Below are 20,821 nucleotides of genomic sequence, written 5' to 3'. Positions count from 1 at the left end.
TATATTCAAGTTGAGTTATATTCAGGTTTAACTTTAAACTAAAAATGACCGGTGTCATAGCATGCCATGAAATGCAAAACAACACATTCATCATATAGTGATAAAAAATGACCGATGTCATCCTTATACACACCAAGCATAACGTCAACAACTCAAATTACTCTACTTTCTCAAATAACTCACAACTTAACCAAACTATTTTGCAACAAGTTTTATTGATTTCTTACGAAAGAAAGTAACTCCGATAAATTTCTCATATGCTTGTCAAAAAGATTTCACTATCAACAACTCTTACTTTCTTTATCACTAAGATGGGTTCAAACATTCTGCAAGACAAGTAATATGATTAAACAAGTATTTAAAATAACATTTTCTAACTAATTTTTATCAATCTAAGAGGGAAAAAATATAGCTTTAAATAATTGCTAACATGCATAACGAAATTATTTCTAACATCACCTCAAATAAATCTTATCTTGCTTTATCCACTAAACTAGTTTCACCCATTCTGTAAATCAAGTATAACAACTAACCAATATTTAACAGAATATAAATAACTCCATAATCATTTAAATTCATGGATTAATCATTTGGTTCAAGTAAGAGAATCAAAATTATTGAAATGGCACCAAGAAAATGTTGCTGTGGCTTGCCTTAGTGCAGATGAGGTTCACAAGCCTCCTGGTCATCCTCAAGACAAGCTTCACCTTCTGAAAATAATTTTAAACACAAAAAGAAAAATATCAAGAACACTTCTGAAATTCACCAGAAATTCTAGACAGCTCAGAAAAATCTCATCTTTGGTGAGCTGCTAGATTTCTTATCAAAGAACACAATGCAAAAAGAATCAATTCATTTGGACTTATGGTTGAAAAGTTATAACTGTTTGAAGTGTTCTGTAAATTCAAATGAATTTGAATAAAAGAAATAGACTGGGGGGGGGGGTGACGTCGAAGGCGTAAAGCCCAGGGGCGCCACCACTCGTACCGCTTCGCACGGGTACTGAGTGGCTGACTAGCGGGCCCCGCTAGTCCGGTGGGGAAGAGGAAGAAGGAAACAGAGGGGGCCGCGGCTTCGCCAGAGCTCTTGCCGGCGACGAGGGCTCCTTGGCCCAAACAAGAGGGAGGTATGGCAAGAGGGGGTTGAGGCGCACCTGCCCGTACCCGTAGCATAGCTAGGGGCGGTCGGACGGCGTCGGAATCAACCTCGCAAGCGGAGGCAAAACGTGGAGGTCGCCGGAGTTGAGGAAGGCGGCGAGCAGAGGCCACTCCAGGGGCTCCAAGCGGGCGAGACGTCCTCATCGGAGAGAGGCGGAAGCCCTGGAGGGGTCGCCCAGGCCTGGGAGGGGCTAGAGCTACTACGGCGACCAAAGGGGATCGCCGGTGAGCTCGACCTCGGGGATGGCGGCCCGAGGCCTGCCCGTCCGGGCTCCAGCTTCCTACTCGATCGTGGGGTGTGTGTGAGGGCTGGATGGTGCTCGAGGAGGCTGGGGAGGGCTCTATTTATAGGCGAGCGACGAGGGTGCTCCGGGCTCCGCTAGTGGACACCTGTCCACGGCGCCCGGCAATAAGCGGCGTCAGTGAGAGGGGGAGAAGGCGACGAAGGTCACATGGCCACTGTGGGCGGGCGGAGACGAGCACAGGATCAAGAGGATGGCGATGAGCACAGTGCGCTCCGCACTGTTGGGCTGGCCGGACCTTGCCCATGCTCACTGCGGCGAGCTCCGGCGTCGGTGAGCGCCAGAGAGGAGTTAAGAACATTGAGACGATGATGGTGCGTGGGTTGGCATGGTTGGGCAGGCGGGGAAGCATGCACGCGAGCAACAGAGGCTCGGGCGCGTCGCAGAGCGCGTCGGCTGCATGCCAGCATGCCTGGATGAACGCGGTCACTGCGTGAACTATGACATCAGGTCGATCTAAGCAAAAACTCAATGTCTGGCATGTTATTCGTGATAGTTTTGAGTGTTACCACGATTTGGTTTGGATCCAGGTGCAGTAGAGAAGTTTTCACACACCAAGTAAGTTTCTGGTCAGTAACTTGGTGATGTTACTATGGTCAAATGGCTTGGAGTTTGAAGCTGTGCTTTGGAGGCTAGTGATAAGTTACTAAGGTAAAGATGCACAAGAAAGTTCAGGTCAAATGGAGCAATTAAAATGGTAGTTGCTGTAGAAACCACCATTTTTGTCCAGAATAGAAAAGATTTTCTGTAGCAAAAATATTCCAAAAAGTGATGAAATATTTTTTCTCAGGAAGGTGCACTAGGGTTCACAGAATATTTGTGAATTATCTCAGATTTTTCCAAGCCATAAAAATTGGGGTTGCTTTGAAGCAAACAGATCTGGCTTAGGGTTTTTGGAAAGAAAATGAATATTTTTCATTTAAGAAAAATATTCCAAAGATTATTTTTTGGTGGGTCAGAAGTGAAATGATGATTTAGGAGGGAAGTGAAGCACTTGGGTGAAAGCCAAGGATTCCCAAGTGTTTAAGTCCATATGAAAAGATTCAGAAACTCCAAGTTTCAAAAAAATTCAAATGAAAAATCAAGCAAATAAGAAAGGGCAAAACCCAGGCTGTCACACTTAGGCGAAGCCCTGCGTCGGTAACTTCATCATCACCGTCATCACGCCGTCGTGCTGACGAAATTCTCCTTTAACCTCAGCTGGATCTAGAGTTCGTGGGACGTCACTGAGCTGAACGTGTGCAGATCGCTGAGGTGCCATACCTTCGGTGCTAGGATCAGTCGGATCGTGAAGACGTACTACTACATCAACCGCGTTGTCATAACGCTTCTGCTTACGGTCTACAAGGGTAAGTGGACAACACTCTGCCCTGTCATTGCTATGCATCACCTAGATGGATCTTGCGTGTGCGTAGGAATGTTTTTGAAATTACTGCATTCCCCAACAGTCTACATAGTTCTCGAACCCGTAGGGTCCGCACACTTAACGTTCGATAACGATTGGTATTATGAGTTTATATGATTTGATGTACCTAAGGTTGTTCGGAGTCCCGGATGTGATCACGGACATGACGAGGAGTCTCGAAATGGTCGAGACATGAAGATTGATATATTGGAAGGTTATGTTTGGAGACCGGAAATATTTCAGATTAGTTCGGGCATTTTCCTGAGTACCGGGGGTTACCGGACCCCCCTGGGGGCTTAATGGGCCTACATGGGCTTTAGTGGAAGAGAGGAGGAAGTGGCCAAGAGGTGGGGCGCGCCCCCAAGCCCAATCTGAATTGGGAAGGGGGCCGACCCCCCTTTCCTTTCTCTCCCTCTTCCCTTCCCCCCTCCTAGTTGGACTAGGAAAGGGGGGAACCTACTCCCAGTAGGAGTAGGATTCCCCCCTTGGGGCGTGCCATAGGAGGCCGGCCAGCCCCCTCCTCCACTCCTTTATATACAGGGAGGGGGGCACCCCACAGACACACAAGTTGACAATTGTTTTAGCCATGTGCGGTGCCCCCCTCCACATAAACACACTTCGGTCATATTGTCGTAGTGCTTAGGCGAAGCCCTGCATCGGTAACTTCATCATCACCGTCACCATGCCGTCGTGCTGACGAAACTCTCCCTCGACCTCAGCTGGATCTAGAGTTCTAGGGACATCACCGAGCTGAACATGTGCAGATCGCGGAGGTGCCGTGCGTTCGGTACTTGATCGGTTGGATCGCGAAGATGTTTGACTACATCAACCACGTTACTTAATGCTTCCGCTTCGGTCTACGAGGGTACGTAGACACACTCCCCCCTCTCATTGCTATGCATATCCTAGATAGATCTTGCGTGATCGTAGGATAATTTTTGAAATACTGCGTTCCCCAATAGTGGTATCAGAGCCATGTTTATACGTAGATGTTATATGCATGAGTAGAACATAAAGGAGTTGTGGGCATGTGTATATACATATTGCTTGCCGTCACTAGTTGTTTCTTGATTCAGCGGTATTGTTGGATGAAGCGGCCCGGACCGACATTACATGGCCGTGTTCATGAGACTGGTTCTACCGACGTTCTTTGCACACAGGTGGCTAGCGGGTGTCAGTTTCTCCAACTTTAGTTGAATCGGATTCAATGAACATGGTTCTTTCTGAATATCAGAAAGCAATCACTATACCGTGTTGTGGTTTTTGATGAGTAGATCAGAACGGTTCTTGCTCAACCCGTAGGAGCCATGTAAAACTTGCAACAACAAAGTAGAGGACCTCTAACTTGTTTTTGAAGGGCATGTTGTGATGTGATATGGTCAAGACGTGATGAGATATAAATTGTTGTATGAGATGATCATGTTTTTTTAAAGTTATCGGCAACTGGCAGGAGCCTTATGGTTGTCTCTTTATTGCATAAGATGCAAGCGCCATATAATTGCTTTACTTTATCGCTATGCGATAGCAATAGTTGCAAAAGCAATAGTTGGCGAGACGACCATGTGACGACACGTTGATAAAGATCAAGATGATGGAGATCATGGTGTCATGCCGGTGATGATGGAGATCATGACAGTACTTTGGAGATGGAGATCAAAGGCACAAGATGATGATGGCCATATCATGTCACATATTTTGATTGCATGTGATGTTTATCTTTTATGCATCTTATTTTTCTTAGTACGACGGTAGCATTATGAGATGACCCTTACTAAAATTTCAAGGTATAAGTGTTCTCCCTGAGTATGCACTGTTGCGACAGTTCTTCGTGCTGAGACACCACGTGATGATCGGGTGTGATAAGGTCTACGTTCACATACAACGGGTGCAAGCCAGTTTTGCACATGCATAATACTCAGGTTAAACTTGACGATCCTAGCATATGCAGATATGGCCTCGGAACAATGAGACCGAAAGGTCGAGCGTGAATCATATAGTAGATATGATCAACATAGTGATGTTCACTATTGAAAACTACTCCATCTCACGTGATGATCGGACATGGTTTAGTTGATATGGATCACAAGATCACTTAGATGATTAGAGGGATGTCTAAGTGGGGGTTCTTAAGTAATATGATTAATTGAACTTTAATTTATCATGAACTTAGTCCTAATAGTATTTGCATATTTATGTTGCAGATCAATTGTGTCAGCGTCCTGGGAACGGGGGTCCCCAGACTTGCCTGCCTGCGGCCCACGGCGTGGCTGGGCTAGCAGGTCTGTATGGCCCATCTTCATCGACAAGGCATTCAAGACCCTCGCGAGGGGCCAAGCCTCGCGAGGCGGATGGCGCAAGACCTCCTTAGGAGCGGCCACACCAGGCAGGCTCACGAGGGGCGGAGAGACCAAGGCAAGGCAAACCTTGTGAGGGCCTCGTGACGTGCGCCATGACGATCGAGACCAGGCGGGCGCCAGCGCGCGGTGTCCTTGTTTCCTCTTTGGTGCCAAGGGGGCAAGCGCAGATGAGGAGTACCGAGGCATGAAGCTAAGGTTTCCATATTGGTGCAAGTAGACCAAGACGAGAAGGACGGCAGGACGGAGGTCACCATGGAGCCCAAGACATCATCATCACCAGAGCCTTTGGCAGGCGAAGACCACCTTTTGTCAGGATAACTTGTACTAGTTGTCCCCTTTCGAATTGGCCGTTGTTGGCTCCCTTCCCGCTCAATATTTGGGAAGAGGACCAGGGCCTATATAAGTAGAACTAGCCACCACAGTGAAGGGGGGCGAAAAGGAAAAAGGGGAGAGAGGAGAAGAGAGAGGAAACGAGAGAGGATCAACCTCATCACAAGTTCACCAAGCACAAGAGCACCTCAACCTCAGGAGGCAGTTCTTCCCCTTGTAACTATTCTTCATCAGCCCAAGAGGAAATCCACCACCACCACACTGGAGTAGGGTATTACACCACAACGGTGGCCCGAACCAGTATAAATCTTGTGTCTTTCTGTGTTGTGAGTTCATCGAGTTCATCTGCGAGATCTTAGAGAGCTAGGGCATGGATCGATAGGGAGAAAACCTTCGCGCGCACCCCAGTGTTAGAACCTCAAGGGTTTGCCAGAACCCGTGATCCTACATTTGGCGTGCCAGGTAGGGGTGCACTGAAGCTTCCTTCCGTCGCTCATGCTCCATCGCTTCGTCGTCTCCATGGCAGACGCTCGCCGCGCTCGTGCCGAGCGCCGGGCTGCCCTCGCCGCCCACGTTGCTCAGACGGCTCCCGATGGCGGGCCGCCTCGTCGTTCCCCGTCGCCTGCCGCCACCGGCTCGGCGGGGAACGAGCAGCAAGCATCCTCGCTGCACCCCTCGGTGCGGCGGGACAGCCGCACCGCCATTCCATCACTTAACCCGGCCGGTTCTTCTTCCCATGCACGTCGCCCTCCCATGGATGCGCGGGCTGCGCTCCTCATGGCGCATGAGCTCCTGTGCTACCGTCCGGTCGACAACCTCTATGAGGACTGGCTCGACCGCATCGTCGAGTCCGCGCCACAGGGGGCTCCCCTACAAGGTCCCTCTCTCCGCCTCGCCCTCCGTGAGCTACGAGTGACGTAGCTCACGGAGCACCTCCACCACCTCAGCCCCAAGACGGCGCCTTGGCACCAAGACGCGCGGCTTCGCGACGCGACCCGCCGCGGCTCGCGCCCGCGTGTGAAGAGAGAAGCTATCAAGAAGTCCCTCGGCCGCAACAAAACGCTCCGCCGCTCCTCGCGCCACCACGCCAGGACCGGCTGCTGCGGCAAGTCTGCGCGCCACCTGTAGCGGCAGGGCACGGACCCCATCAAGACCAAGCTCCACCCCCAAGGCGGGTCCCGGTGACCATAGCTAGCTGCCGCGCCTTCACCCCAGAGCCATGTAGCGTCGCCTGGCCGGGCAAGTTCCAGCCAGATCTGCCTCCTCGCTACGACGGCACCCCCGACCCCGAGGAGTTCTTGCAACTCAGCGAGCTGAGCATCGAAGCGTCCAACGGGGACGAGAAGGTCATGGCGAACTGGTTCCCCGTGGCTCTCAAGGAAGGCGCCCGCTCCTGGCTCCTGAACCTACCTCTGGGCTCAATCTCCTCCTGGGACGAAATGCGCACCCGCTTCATCGCCAACTTCCAGGGCACTCGCGATCGCCCCCCCTGTCGCGGGCGACCTGTGCCGCATCAAGCAACAGCTAGGAGAGACCCTGCAAAAGTACATTCAGCGCTTCAACAACGCACGGATCAAGATCCCCAAGGTGACCGATGAGGCCATCATCTCTGTGTTCTCTGATGGCGTCCGCGACGTCAAGATGAAGGAGGAGCTCGCCATCCATGAAGAGCTGTGCACGACCCTGGAGCTTTTCAACATCGCGACCAAGTGTGCTAGAGCTGAGGAGGGGCGCCTCCCTCTCCTCGAGCTCCCTACTGCGGACCCAGAGGAGAAGAAAGCCAAGGCCAAGGACATGAAGCGCAAGGGAGCAGCCGTGCTCGCAGCGAAACCAGACACCAGGCGTGGCAGAGACCAACCAGAGTCATCCAAGGGCAGCCGTCCGTTCTGCGCCTTCCACAACCTGAACACCCACAACACTAGCGATTGTCAAGAGCTCAGGGCCATTCACGAAGGGCGCTTTGATCGATGCCTCGAGCGCGGCGACCGGGGCTACGGCCGAGGAGGAGGACGTGGTGGCGGACGCTGGGACGACCGTGGCCCGCGCTAGGAGTGGCGCGATCGACCTCGTGAGGACCGCTGGCAGGACCAGCCTCGCGAGGGCGCTTGGAGGGATCAGCCTCATGAGGATCGTCTTCAAGGCAACGCCGGACTCCCTCCGCTGCCACCACCGCCAAGAAGGAATGACGAACACCATCAGGACGAGGGAGCTGGGGGCTTCCAAGAGCCATGCGCTATCGCCTGCATCTTGGGCGAAGCCCAGGCCCCAGCCTCGCAGCGTATCTTCAAGCAGTTTGCTCGTGAAGTGAATGCAGTCCTCCCCAAGCTCGAAGCCACGCGCCCGCTCAGATGGTCCCAGTGCCCCATTACGTTCAACTTGGCAGACCAGCTCAAGTGCGCAGCTACCGCTGGCACCCTCCCAATGCTTTGCTCCCCAGTCATCAGCAACGTGCAAGTTACCAAGACCCTCATCGACGGTGGTGCATGGCTCAACGTCTTGTCCGCCAACATGTTCGACAGCCTCCAAGTGTCGTATGACCAGCTTCAGCCCACCAAGCCTTTCTCAGGAGTGACCAACGGTTCTACCACACCGATAGGGCAGGTCCGCCTCCCTGTCACCTTCGGGGAACGCAAGAACTACCGCACCAAGCTCATCGACTTCGACATCGCGCACATCCGCCTACCGTACAACGCCATCCTCGGGTATCCAGCCCTAGCCAAGTTCATGGCAGTGACCCATCACGGCTACAATGTCCTCAAGATGCCGGGAATCAGTGGGATCATCACGGTCCCATGTGAAGAAAGAGATGCGACGCTCTCTCTCGAGCGTGCCTTCCAAGCTGCAGCAACCGACGACCCTGACAGCAAGGGCGAGGGCCCTCTTGAGGCCATCCCCAAGAAGAAGAAGCAGCTGCGACGCGCAGGACCTCAGGAGGGTGACGCCGCAGCCGAAGCCTCATCAGGATCAGCGCCCACTCCAGGGGCGTCTCCCTCCATCGCATAGGAAGGCGCGCCCGGCGCCCTTCTCAGGCAGGGCTCGGGGGCTTTCTTCTGGAAGGCCTCAGACTTTGCCCACATCACGAGGGAGGCGCTCGGGCACCACTTGGAGGCGTGCTTCATGGCACGTTTCCCTCAGGAGGGCACAGGGCAAGGATCGCCCATCGTTCAGGAGTTCATCACCAAGACCACCCAGGAGTTGCAAGACGCAAGGTCCATGCGCGGCAACCGCCGCTCACGAGACGCAGCTTCCCATCCAAGCGAGGATGCCGAGCTACATGTTTGCATCGATGTTCCAGGGCTCAACAGGGCCGATTCTCAGGAGCTTTTCTGGCCTTCGCGCGTGGGACGCTGCGAGGGCCCACCGCACAACTACGTTCACATGCCCTTTGGCCTGCCAAGTGTATCGTCCGCCTACTAGCGCAACTTGCGACGCATCCTAGCAGATTAGGAAGCCAGGCACCACGCCGTCCTGATGGAGATGGAGACGGTCCTCAAGGAACCACCTGAGCCTCCAGAGCCTGCAGAGGCTCAGAGCTCCGGAGGCTCGTGAGGAGCAACCCCTTTGCCATGCACCTTCAGCTGCCTCAACCCTCCTTCGTCAACATGACCAGGTGACATCTTTCCAAGTTCATTCAGCTGGGAGCGCCCCTCGGGCTGCATCATTCCCAGGCCGCTTGGGTCCGTCCCTATGGCATATATCCCTTTTCTTATGTCTTTAGCTTACCTTGTTGGGGGAGCCCCTCGGGCTGCATCATCCCCAAGTCGCTCGGGCCTGACCCAGTGGCACATATCTCTCGTGCACTTGCTTAAGCCTGCTACTCTATGTTCGATCTACCTATGATTACTACTTGCCCGATCGCCACCCATCATGGGGACCGCGCGCCGGCCGTCTTTCTTCAGGACCCTTCGCGTGAGTAAATTGAGCATGATGTCTGTGTTCGGGTCCGTCCCTGCAGCGTCGATAAATCCAACGGCTGAGCTCTGTCTGGCGGGCCGGCCCCGTTTATGTCACCTCCTGAGGCCGTTGGTGCTTGGCCTTCTCACGTGATAACCTCAGGAGATTCATTCGGCGCAGGTTGTCTGACCACCTCGCAGGTCCGGCACCGCAAACAAGAACCAAGACTAGGCGCAACCCGCCTTGAGGTAGGGCCTCATGAGTCCCGCGCTGGCTCACGAGTGCCCAGATACACCTCGTCGAGCCCTACCGTGCAAGCCACGTGTTAGGGCGGGGCTGTACACACCCCGGGGGCTCTCCTCAGAGGGAGCCACCTCCCACACACATGTGGAAGCACCATGCTCCGCGCTGGCCATCGACACTGCCGAGGAGCGGCTATGCCTATGCACAAGCGGAAGCACTATGCTCCGCACTGGTGATAAACAACTGAGGGCGGCTTCGCAGTCGTACCAACCTCAGGGAGCCCCAAAGCTCAGCGTCCGGCCTCACCGCAACGCCTCCCCTCGGGAGAGCCGCGCGAGGGGGCTGGGCACGGGGGCTATGCTCGGGTCACGCCCAAGCGTACGCCACCCAGCCAGGTCTCCTGGACCTGGTCGTCGCACGCCCCTCCCGAGCCGAGCCTCGGCGAGGGCAAAGGTATAGAGATTGTTTGCACGTTAAGGGGGACTCCTGAGCATCGCAACTCGGGAGCCTAACTAGTCATGTAGCCCCTCACTCCTTGGTTCGTCCTAGTCTCCGGTCAGCCCAACGGCGGTTGAGGTATGCGCGGGGCCGGGCTCTGCCGACGTAGAACATCAACCCATCCTCGCGTACTCTCGCTGTAAGCTGTTTGCACGTCAAGGGGGACTCCTGAGCATCACGACTCAGGAGCCTAACTGGTCATGTAGCCCCTCACTCCTTGGTCTGTCCTGGTCTCCGGTCGGCCCAACGGTGGTTGAGGTATGCGCGGGGCCGGGCTCTGCCAACGCAGAACACAAAGAAAATAGAAAGAAAATCGCAAAACCTCAAAGCAAATATTATAAGACATATTGTACTCGCAACATCAAATGAAAGCTCTAACGCCTCCACAAGGCCTGATACGTATTGCAGGAATGAAATAGGAAAGCAGTCGCAGGTCACTCCTGGACACCATCATCTGCAGGATCGGCAGCATCGCCGGTCAAGGGAGCAAGGACGAAGCCGCGGAACTTCTTCAACAGGGCCTCCACCTGACCTTTCACGGCAGCGGCAGCGGCCGCACAATGCTCGTCAGCTACAGGCTCCAGCAGCTCGTCAAGACAAGCATTGGGGTCGCGAAGGTACAGATGACTGAAGACACGCATCAGCGCAGGTGAAGAAAGGGCACGAGCCTCCACCTCAGGCATAGGACCGATGCCTCCACGACTTCCTCAAGCGCCTTCACCAAGTGGGGAAGCAGCTGAGCAAGGCCATCCTCGTCGGTGGTCAGCAGCTTCTCCAGGCCCTTCTCGTATAGTGACTTCAGCGCCACGCTGGACCTCTTCTCAAGAAGCAAGAAGGCCTCGCGGTCTTCGGCCAGGACCTTCGCCTTGGCATTGAGCTCCGCCTCCCTCGTATTCGCCTTCTGCTCCAGCACCAACGACGCCCGCTCATCGGTGAGCTCAACACGAGACCACCCCTTGTTAGACCGGGGCGCCTCCGTCGGCAGTTCCAAGCATGGATGGGTGCACTTGGCACTCATCATGACCCATTTGGCCCTGATGTTGTCAACCCTCTTCCCGGTGTTCGAGATCGAGTTGGCCTGGCCGGCCGCGATGAAGTTGGCGCACCCGAAGATGTGGCCACCGGTGATGTGGAGGAAGAAGAAATGGCGTAGCAGTGCCACGGACAGCATCACGCCCAGGTATGCCTTGGAATAGTAGGCGAAGATGGACAAGAGAAGAACGGAGTTGGGATGGAGATGCGGCGCCTGCAACCCAAAGTGGTTGAGGACCTCGAAAAAGAAATCAGAAAAGGGGGGGAACCAACCCGGCGGCAATGCTGCTCGTGAAGAAAGGGAAGAAGGTGCTTCCCTCAGGCTCCAGCTCGTCGGAGGAAAGCCTGAGCTCTGTCTTCCCCCTCTCATTGCTCGCCCCCGCCATCAGCAAGCACGTGGCGGCAAGGTTCTTCTCCGTGACGTTGGGCGCATCGAGGGCTGGCTCGAACAAGGCTGGTGCCAAGGAGGACTTGACCTTGCGCGGCGCCATTGGTCGCCGATGCGGAGCGAAGTTGAAGCGGATCTGGAAGTTCCGGCAACAAGAAGCGAGAGAGGGGATTTGAAGCAAGGCGAGGAAGTAGCAATGAAGACAAGCGCTGTCCGCACCAGCCTTTTTGTCAAGTCGGGCAGTTGCTGAGGCAGCATGGGGAACCGGAGACGCCCATGTCCAATCAACCGCCACGCGTCAACCGAGCCCGCAGGCTTTGGGGGCCCGCGGCGCTCCGCGCTTGACCCTTTGGGTTCACCTCGAAGCCAAGCCCGAGCGCGCCTTGGGCCCGGGGGCTACTGTCGGCATCCTGAGAACGAGGGTCCCCAGACTTGCCTTCCTGCGGCCCACGGCGTGGCGTGGCTGGGCTGGCAGGTCTATACAACCCATCTTCATCGACAAGGCATTCAAGACCCTCACGAGGGGCCAAACCTCGCGAGACAGATGGTGCAATACCTCCTCAGGAGCGGCCACGCCAGGAAGGCTCACGAGGGGCAGAGAGACCAAGGCAAGGCAAACCTTGTGAGGTCCTGGTGGCGTGAGCCATGACGATCGAGACCAGGCGGGCGCCAGCGCACGCAGTGTCCTTGTTTTCTCTTTGGTGCCAAGGGGCAAGCACAGGCGCAGAGGTTTCCATATTGGTGCAACGAGACCAAGACCAGAAGGACGACATGACAGAGGTCACCATGGAGCCCAAGACGGCGTCATCACCAGAGCCTTTGGCAGGCGAAGACCACCTTTTGTCCGGATAACTTGTACTAGCTGTCCCCTTTAGAATTGGCCGTTGTTGGCTCCCTTCCCGCTCAATATTTGGGAAGAGGACCAGGGCCTATATAAGTAGAACTAGCCACCATAGTGGAGGGGGACAAAAAGGAAAAAAAGGGAGAGAGAGGAGAAGAGAGAGGAAACGAGAGAGGATCAACCTCATCTCAAGTCCACCAAGCACAAGAGCACCTCAACCTTAGGAGGCGGTTCTTCCCCTTGTAACTGTTCGTCATCAGCCCAAGAGGCAATCCACCACCACCACACTGGAGTAGGGTATTACACCACAACGGTGGCCCGAACCAGTATAAATCTTGTGTCTTTCTGTGTTGTTAGTTCGTCGAGTTCATCTGCGAGATCTTAGAGAGCTAGGGCGTGGATCGATAGGGAGAAAACCTTCGCGCGCACCCCAGTGTTCGAACCTCAAGGGTTTGCCAGAACTCGTGATCCGACAAATTGCTCGTGTATAGCTTCCCCGTTTTATTTATGATATGTTCCTAGAGAAAACTATGTTGAAAGACGTTAGTAGCAATGATGCGGACTAGCTCCGTGATCTGAGGATTATCCTCATTGCTGCACAGAAGTATTATGTCCTTAATGCACCGCTAGGTGACGGACCTATTGTAGGATCAAAGGCAGACGTTCTGAACGTTTGACAAAGCTCGGTATGATGACTACCTAATAGTTTAGTGCACCATGCTTTACGGCTTAGAACCAGGACTTAAAAAACATTTTGAACGCCACGGAACATATAAGATGTTCTAAGAGTTGAAATTGGTATTTCATACTCATGCCCGTGTCGAGAGGTATGAGACCTCTAACAGTACTTTGCCTACAAGATGGGGGATAATAGCTCAACCAGTGAGCATGTGCTCAGATTGTCTGGGTACTACAATTGCTTGAATCAAGTGGGAGTTAATCTTCCAGATAAGATAGTAATTGACAAAGTTCTCTAGTCACTATCACCAAGTTACTAGAACTTAGTGATGAACTATAATATGCAAGGGATGACGAAACTAATTCCCTTCGCGATGCTAAAATCAACAAAGGTAGAAATCAAGAAATAGCATCAAGTGTTGATGGTTAACACGACCACTAGTTTCAAGAAAAGGGCAAAGGGAAAAAAATGGAACTTTAAAGAAGAATAGCAAGCAAGTTGCTGCTCCCATGAAGAAGCCCAAAGCTAGACCCAAGCCTAGAATTGAGTGCTTCTACTGCAAAGGAAATGGTCACTGGAAGTGGAACTGCCCTAGATACTTGGCGGATAAGAAGGATGGCAAAGTGAACAAAAGTATATTTGATATACATGTTATTGATGTGTACTTTACTAGTGTTTATAGCAACCAGTCAGTATTTGATACTGGTTTAGTTGCTAAGAGTAGTAACTCGAAATGGGAGTTGCAAAATAAACAAAGACTAGTTAAGGGCGAGGTGATGATGTGAGTTGGAAGTGATTCCAAGGTTGATAAGATCACCATCACACACTCCCTTTACCTTCGGGATTAGTGTCGAACCTAAAATAAATGTTATTTGGTGTTTGCGCTGAGCATAAATATGATTGGATCATGTTTATTGCAATACAATTATTCATTTAAGTCTAAGAATAATTATTGTTCTATTTACATGAATAAAACCTTCTATGGTCATTGCTACCTCTTGAGCATGGGTTGGTTTTCCGTTGAAGAGGAAAGGGTGATCCAGCAAAGTAGCGTAGGTATTTCCCTCGGTTTTTGAGAACCAAGGTATCAATCCAGTAGGAGATAACACGCAAGTCACCTAGTACCTGCACAAACAATCAAGAACCTCGCAACCAACGCGATAAAGTGGTTGTCAATCCCTTCACAGTCACTTGCGAAAGTGAGATCTGATAAAGATATTAAGATAAATATTTTTTGTATTTTGTTGTATAGATTGAAAAGTAAAGATTGAAAAATAGTAAACGAGATACGATGTAAATAAAAGAGATGCGATATAATAAAAAGAGACTCGGGGGCCATAGGTTTCACTAGTGGCTTCTCTCATGATAGCATGTATTACGGTGGGTGAACAAATTACTGCCGAGCAATTGATAGAAGAGCGCATAGTTATGAGAATATGTAGGCAATGATTATGAACATAGGCATCACGTCCGTCTTAAGTAGACTGAAATGATTCTGCATCTACTACTATTACTCCACACATTGACCGCTATCCAGCATGCATCTAGAGTATTAAGTTCATAGGAACAGAGTAACGCTTTAAGCAAGATGACATGATGTAGAGGGATAAACTTAAGCAATATGATATAAACACCATCTTTTTATCCTCGATGGCAACAATACAATACGTGCCTTGCTGCCCCTACTGTCACTGGGAAAGAACGCTGCAAGATTGAACCCAAAGCTAAGCACTTCTCCCATTGCAAGAAAGATCAATCTAGTAGGCCAAACTAAACCGATAATTCGAAGAGACTTGCAATGATATCAAATCATGCATATAAGAATTCAGAGAAGAACCATATATTATTCATAGATAAACTTGATCATAAATCCACAATTTATCGGATCTCGGCAAACACACCGCAAAAAGTATTACATCGAATAGATATCCAAGAACATCGAGGAGAACTTTGTATTGAGAACCAAAGAGAGATAAGAAACCATCTAGCTAATAACTATGGATTTGAGGGTCTGTGGTAAACTACTCACACATCATCGGAGAGGCTATGGTGTTGATGTAGAAGCCCTCCGTGATCGAATCCCCCTCCGGCAGATCACCGGAAAAGGCCCCAGATGGGATCTCACGGGTACAGAAGGTTGCAGCGGTGGAAAAGTGGTTTCGTGGCTCCCTCTGATGTTTTTAGGATATAAGAGTATATATAGGCGAAAGAAGTACGTTGGTGGAGCTCGGTGGGGCCCATGAGGGTGGGGGAGCGCCTACCCCCTGGGCGCGCCCTCCTGCCTCGTGGAAGCTTCACGGAGTTCCAGACTTCAACTCCAAGTCTCCTGGTTTGCGTTTGTTCCAAGAAAGATCCTCGCGAAGGTTTCGTTCCGTTTGGATTCCGTTTGATATTCCTTTTCCGCGAAACACTAAAATAGGCAAAAAAACAGAAACTAGCATTGGGCTCCGATTAATAGGTTAGTCCCAAAAATAATATAAAAGAGCATATTAAAGCCCATTAAACATCCAAAACAGATAATATAATAGCATGGAACAATAAAAAATTATAGATACATTGGAGACGTATCAAGCATCCCCGAGCTTAATTCCTGCTCGTTCTCGAGTAGGTAAATGATAAAAACAGAATTTTTGATGTGGAATGCTACCTAACATAATTTTCAATGTAATTTCCTTTATTGTGGCATGAATGTTCAGATCCGAAAGATTCAAGACAAAATTTTAATATTGATATAAAAATAATAATACTTCAAGCGTACTAACCAAGCAATTATGTCTTCTCAAAATAACATAGCCAAAGAAAGCTCATACCTACAAAATCATATAGTTTGGCCATGCTTCATCTCCCTCACACAAAATGCTCCCATCATGCACAACCCTGATGACAAGCCAAGCAATTGTTTCATACTTAGCCTTTTCAAACTTTTTCAACTTTTACGCAATATATGAGCGCGAGCCATGGACATAGCACTATGGGTGGAATAGAATGGTGGTTGTGGAGAAGACAAAAGGGAGGAAGATAGTCTCACATCAACTAGGCGTATCAATGGGCTATGTAGATGCCCATCGATAGATATCAATGTGAGTGAGTAGGGATTTCCATGCAACGGATGCACTAGAGCTATAAGTGTATGAAAGCTCAACAAAAGTAAGTAAGTGGGTGTGCATCCAACTTGCTTGCTCATGAAGACCTAGGGTAATTTGAGGAAGCCCATCATTGGAATATACAAGCCAAGTTCTATAATGAAAAATTCCCACTGGTATATGAAAGTGACAACATAAGAGACTCTCTATCATGAAGATCATGGTGCTACTTTGAAGCACAAGTGTGGAAAAAGGATAGTAACATTGCCCCTTCTCTCTTTTTCTCTCTTTTTTTGGGCCTTCTCTTTTTTATGGCCTCCTTTTTTTCGTCCGGAGTCTCATCCCGACTTGTGGGGGAATCATTGCCTCCATCGTCCTTTCCTCACATGGGACAATGCTCTAATAATGAAGATCATCACACTTTTATTTACTTACAACTCAAGAATTACAACTCGATACTTAGAACAAAATATGACTCTATGTGAATGCCTCCGGCGGTGTACCGGGATGTGCAATGAATCAGGAGTGACATGTATAAAATATTATGAAAGGTGGCCATGCCACAAATACGATGTCAACTACATGATCATGCTAAGCAATATGACTATGATGAAGCATGTCATAATAAACGGAACGGTGGAAAGTTGCATGGAAATATATCTCGGAATGGCTATGGAAATGCCATAATAGGTAGGTATTGTGGCTGTTTTGAGGAAGGTAAATGATTGGTTTATGGTACCGGCGAAAGTTGCGCGGCACAAAAGAGGCTAGCAATGGTGGAAGGGTGACAATGCGTATAATCCATGGACTCAACATTTGTCATAAAGAACTCACATACTTATTGCAAAAATCTACAAGTCATAAAAACCAAGAACTATGCGCATGCTCCTAGAGTGATAGATTGGTAGAAAAAGACCATCGCTCGTCCCCGACCGCCACTCATAAGGAAGGCACTCAAAGAACACCTCGTGCTTCAAATTTTTCACACAACGGTTACCATACGTGCATGCTACGGGACTTACAGACCTCAACACAAGTATTTATCAATTTCAAAATTACTCAACTAGCACAACTCTAATATCACCATCTTTATATCTCAAAACAATTATCAAGTATCAAATTTCTCATAGTTTTTAATGCACTCTATATGAAAGTTTTTATTATACCCATCTTGGATGCCCATCATATTAGGACTAATTTTATAACCAAAGAAAATTATCATGCTGTTCTAAAAGACTCTCAAAATAATATAAATGAAGCATGAGAGATCAATAATTTCTATAAAATAAAACCACCACCGTGCTCTAAAAAGATAGAAGTGAAGCACTAGAGCCAAATTATCTATCTCAAAAGATATAAGTAAAGCACATAGAGTATTATAATAAATTCCAATTCATGTGTGTCCCTCCCAAAAGGTGTGTACAGCAAGGGTGATTGTGGTAAACTAAAAAGCAAAGACTCAAATCATACAAGACGCTCCAAGAAAAACACATATCATGTGGTGAATAAAAATATAGCCTCAAGTAAAGTTACCGATAGACGAAGACGAAAGAGGGGATGCCTTCCGGGGCATCCCCAAGCTTAGGCTTTTGGTTGTCCTTGAATTTTACCTTGGGGTGCCTTGGGCATCCCCAAGATTAGGCTCTTGCCACTCCTTGTTCCAAAATCCATCAAATCTTTACCCAAAAACTTGAAAACTTCACAACACAAAACTCAACAGAGAATCTCATGAGCTCCGTTAGTATAAGAAAACAAACCACCACTTTAATGTACTGTAATTAACTCATTATTTATTTATATTGGTGTTAAACCTACTATATTCCAACTTCTCTATGGTTCATACCCCCCGATACTAGCCATAGATTCATCAAAATAAGCAAATAACACACAAAAAACAGAATCTGTCAAAACAGAACAGTCTGTATCAATCTTTAGGTTTTGAATACTTCTGTTACTCCAAAAATTCTGAAAAAATAGCAAGACATAAATAATTTGTATATTGATATACTGCAGTTGGAATTGGTATTTTATCGCTCTCTGGTAAAAAATGAATATTATTTTCGTGAGCGCATACTTTCTGTTTTTTCAGCAAGATCAGACAACAATCACCCAAGAAGATCCTAAAGGCTTTACTTGGCACAAACACTAATTAAAACATAAAAAACACAATCATAACAGAGGCTAGATAAATTATTTATTACTGAACAGGAACAAAAATAAAATTGGGTTGCCTCCCAACAAGCGCTATCGTTTAACGCCCCTAGCTAGGCATTGATAATTTAAATGATGCTCACATTAAAGACAAGAATTGAAGCACAAAGAGAGCATCATGAAACATGCGACAAACACATCTAAGTCTAGAATACTTCCTATGCATAGGTATATTATAGGCAAACAAATCATAGCAAGCAAAAACTAGCATATGCAAGGAAGCGGAAAGAAACAATAGCAATCTCAACATAACGAGAGGTAATTTAGTAACATGAAAATTTCTACAATCATATTTTCCTCTCTCATAATAATTACATGTGGGTCATAAGCAAATTCAACAAAATAGCTATCACATAAAATATTTTCAGCACGATCCACATGCATGCAAAGTTGACACTCTTCATGGGGCTTAAATAAATTTTCAAGATCGAAAGAAGAATCACCCCAATCATGATCATTGAAACAAATAAAGGACATAGAAAAACTAGCATCCCCAAGCTTAGGGTTTTTTATATTATTAGCACAATTTACATCAATAGAATTTATAATAAAATCATTGCAATCATGCTTTTTATTCAAAGATCTATCGTGAATCACTTCATAAAGTAATTCATCACACTTTTCAGATTCATGAATTTCAAGCAAAACCTCATAAAGATAATCTAGTGCACTCAACTCACTAGCAATAGGTTCATCATAATTGGATCTCTTAAAGAGATTAGCAAGTGCATGAGGATCCATAAACTTTTAGCAAGTGAAGATGCAAGCAAAAAGAAGGTACATGGTAACACAAGATCGAAGGAAAGAAGGGTGAGAGAAAAGGCAAAGGTTTTCGAAAATCGTTTTAGAAGTGGTGGAGAGGAAAATGAGAGGCAAATGGCAAATAATGTAATTTGAGGGAGAAGAGTTTATGATGGGTACTTGGTATGTCTTGACTTGGCGCAGATCTCCCTGGAAACGGCGCCAGAAATCCTTCTTGCTACCTCTTGAGCATGTGTTGGTTTTCCCTTGAAGAGGAAAGGGTGATGCAGCAAAGTAGCGTAAGTATTTCTCTAAGTTTTTGAGAACCAAGGTATCAATCCAGTAGGAGATAACACACAAGTCATCTAGTACCTGCACAAACAATCAAGAACCTCGCAGCCAACGCGATAAAGGGGTTGTCAATCCCTTCACGGTCACTTGTGAAAGTGAGATCTGATAAAGATAGTAAGATAAATATTTTTGGTATTTTTGTTGTATAGATTGGAAAGTAAAGATTGCAAAATAGTAAACGAGATACGATGTAAATAAAAGGGATGCAATATAATAATAAAGAGATCCGGGGGCCATAGGTTTCACTACTGGCTTATGTGGTGTCAAAACCGGCGGATCTCGGGTAGGGGGTCCCGAACTGTGCGTCTGAGGTCGATGGTAACAGGAGATGGGGGACACAATGTTTACCCAGGTTTGGGCCCTCTCTATGGAGGTAATACCCTACTTCCTGCTTGATTGATCGTGATGAATATGAGTATTACAAGAGTTAATCTACCACGAGATCGTAATGGCGAAACCCTAAAAGTCTAGCCTGTCTGACTATGATTATGCAGGTCTATCTACGGACCTAGCCCTCCAGTTTATATAGACACAGGAGGGATCTAGGGTTTACATAAGGTCGGTCATAGAGGAAGGAATCTTCATATTTGGTCGCCAAGCTTGCCTTCCACGCCAAGGAGAGTCCCATCTGGACACTGGTAGAGTCTTTGGTCTTTGCATCTTCGCAGCCCATCAGTCCGGCCCATGCCTAATAGGCCGGACGCCCGAGGACCCCTTAGTCCAGGACTCCTCAGTAGCCCCCGAACCAGACTTCAATGATGAGGTGTCCGACGCGCAGATAGTCTTTGGTATTGCAAGGCGGGTTCCTCCTCCGATGACTTCAAAGCGATGTATTCGGCTTTCCATTTAATGTCGTACCCCTCGGCTTCCCCGCCTTCCTGAATTTAGCTTCCACGTGTCGAGTGAATACAAGAGGTCAGGGTATTTTTACACATACCACCCTGACCATACCAGAAAGGTGCCTATTTAAAGAGAATAGATCTCAGATCCATTCCAAACCTCACGGAAAAAACCCTTAGAGCTTGCTGAGCAGAACCTCCCTAACATGGCTAGCGCTCCCAGCTCTTCCTCTCGTCCCCACAGCTCCAAAAAGGGTGATTGCGAGAGATGTTCCGTATCTCATAGTCAGCTGGTGAAGCTGCAAAAATAGGGCTTTCTTCCTCCCATGGATTTAGTCCCCGTACGAGCAGGGCTGACGTCCTTCACTAGCGGGGTTCAGGCGGAGAACATTCCCCATCCGTCCAAAGGGGAACGAGTATGCTTTGTACCCTTCCTGCTAAGAGGCATCGGATTTCCAATCCATCCCTTC

Source organism: Triticum urartu, chromosome 1A (genome assembly GCF_056163025.1).
Source record: "Triticum urartu cultivar PI428250 chromosome 1A, HENAU_Tu73, whole genome shotgun sequence".
NCBI classification, from domain to species: domain Eukaryota; kingdom Viridiplantae; phylum Streptophyta; class Magnoliopsida; order Poales; family Poaceae; genus Triticum; species Triticum urartu.
The sequence above is the reverse complement of the archived record's forward strand: the minus strand, read 5'-3'. Positions refer to the sequence as shown.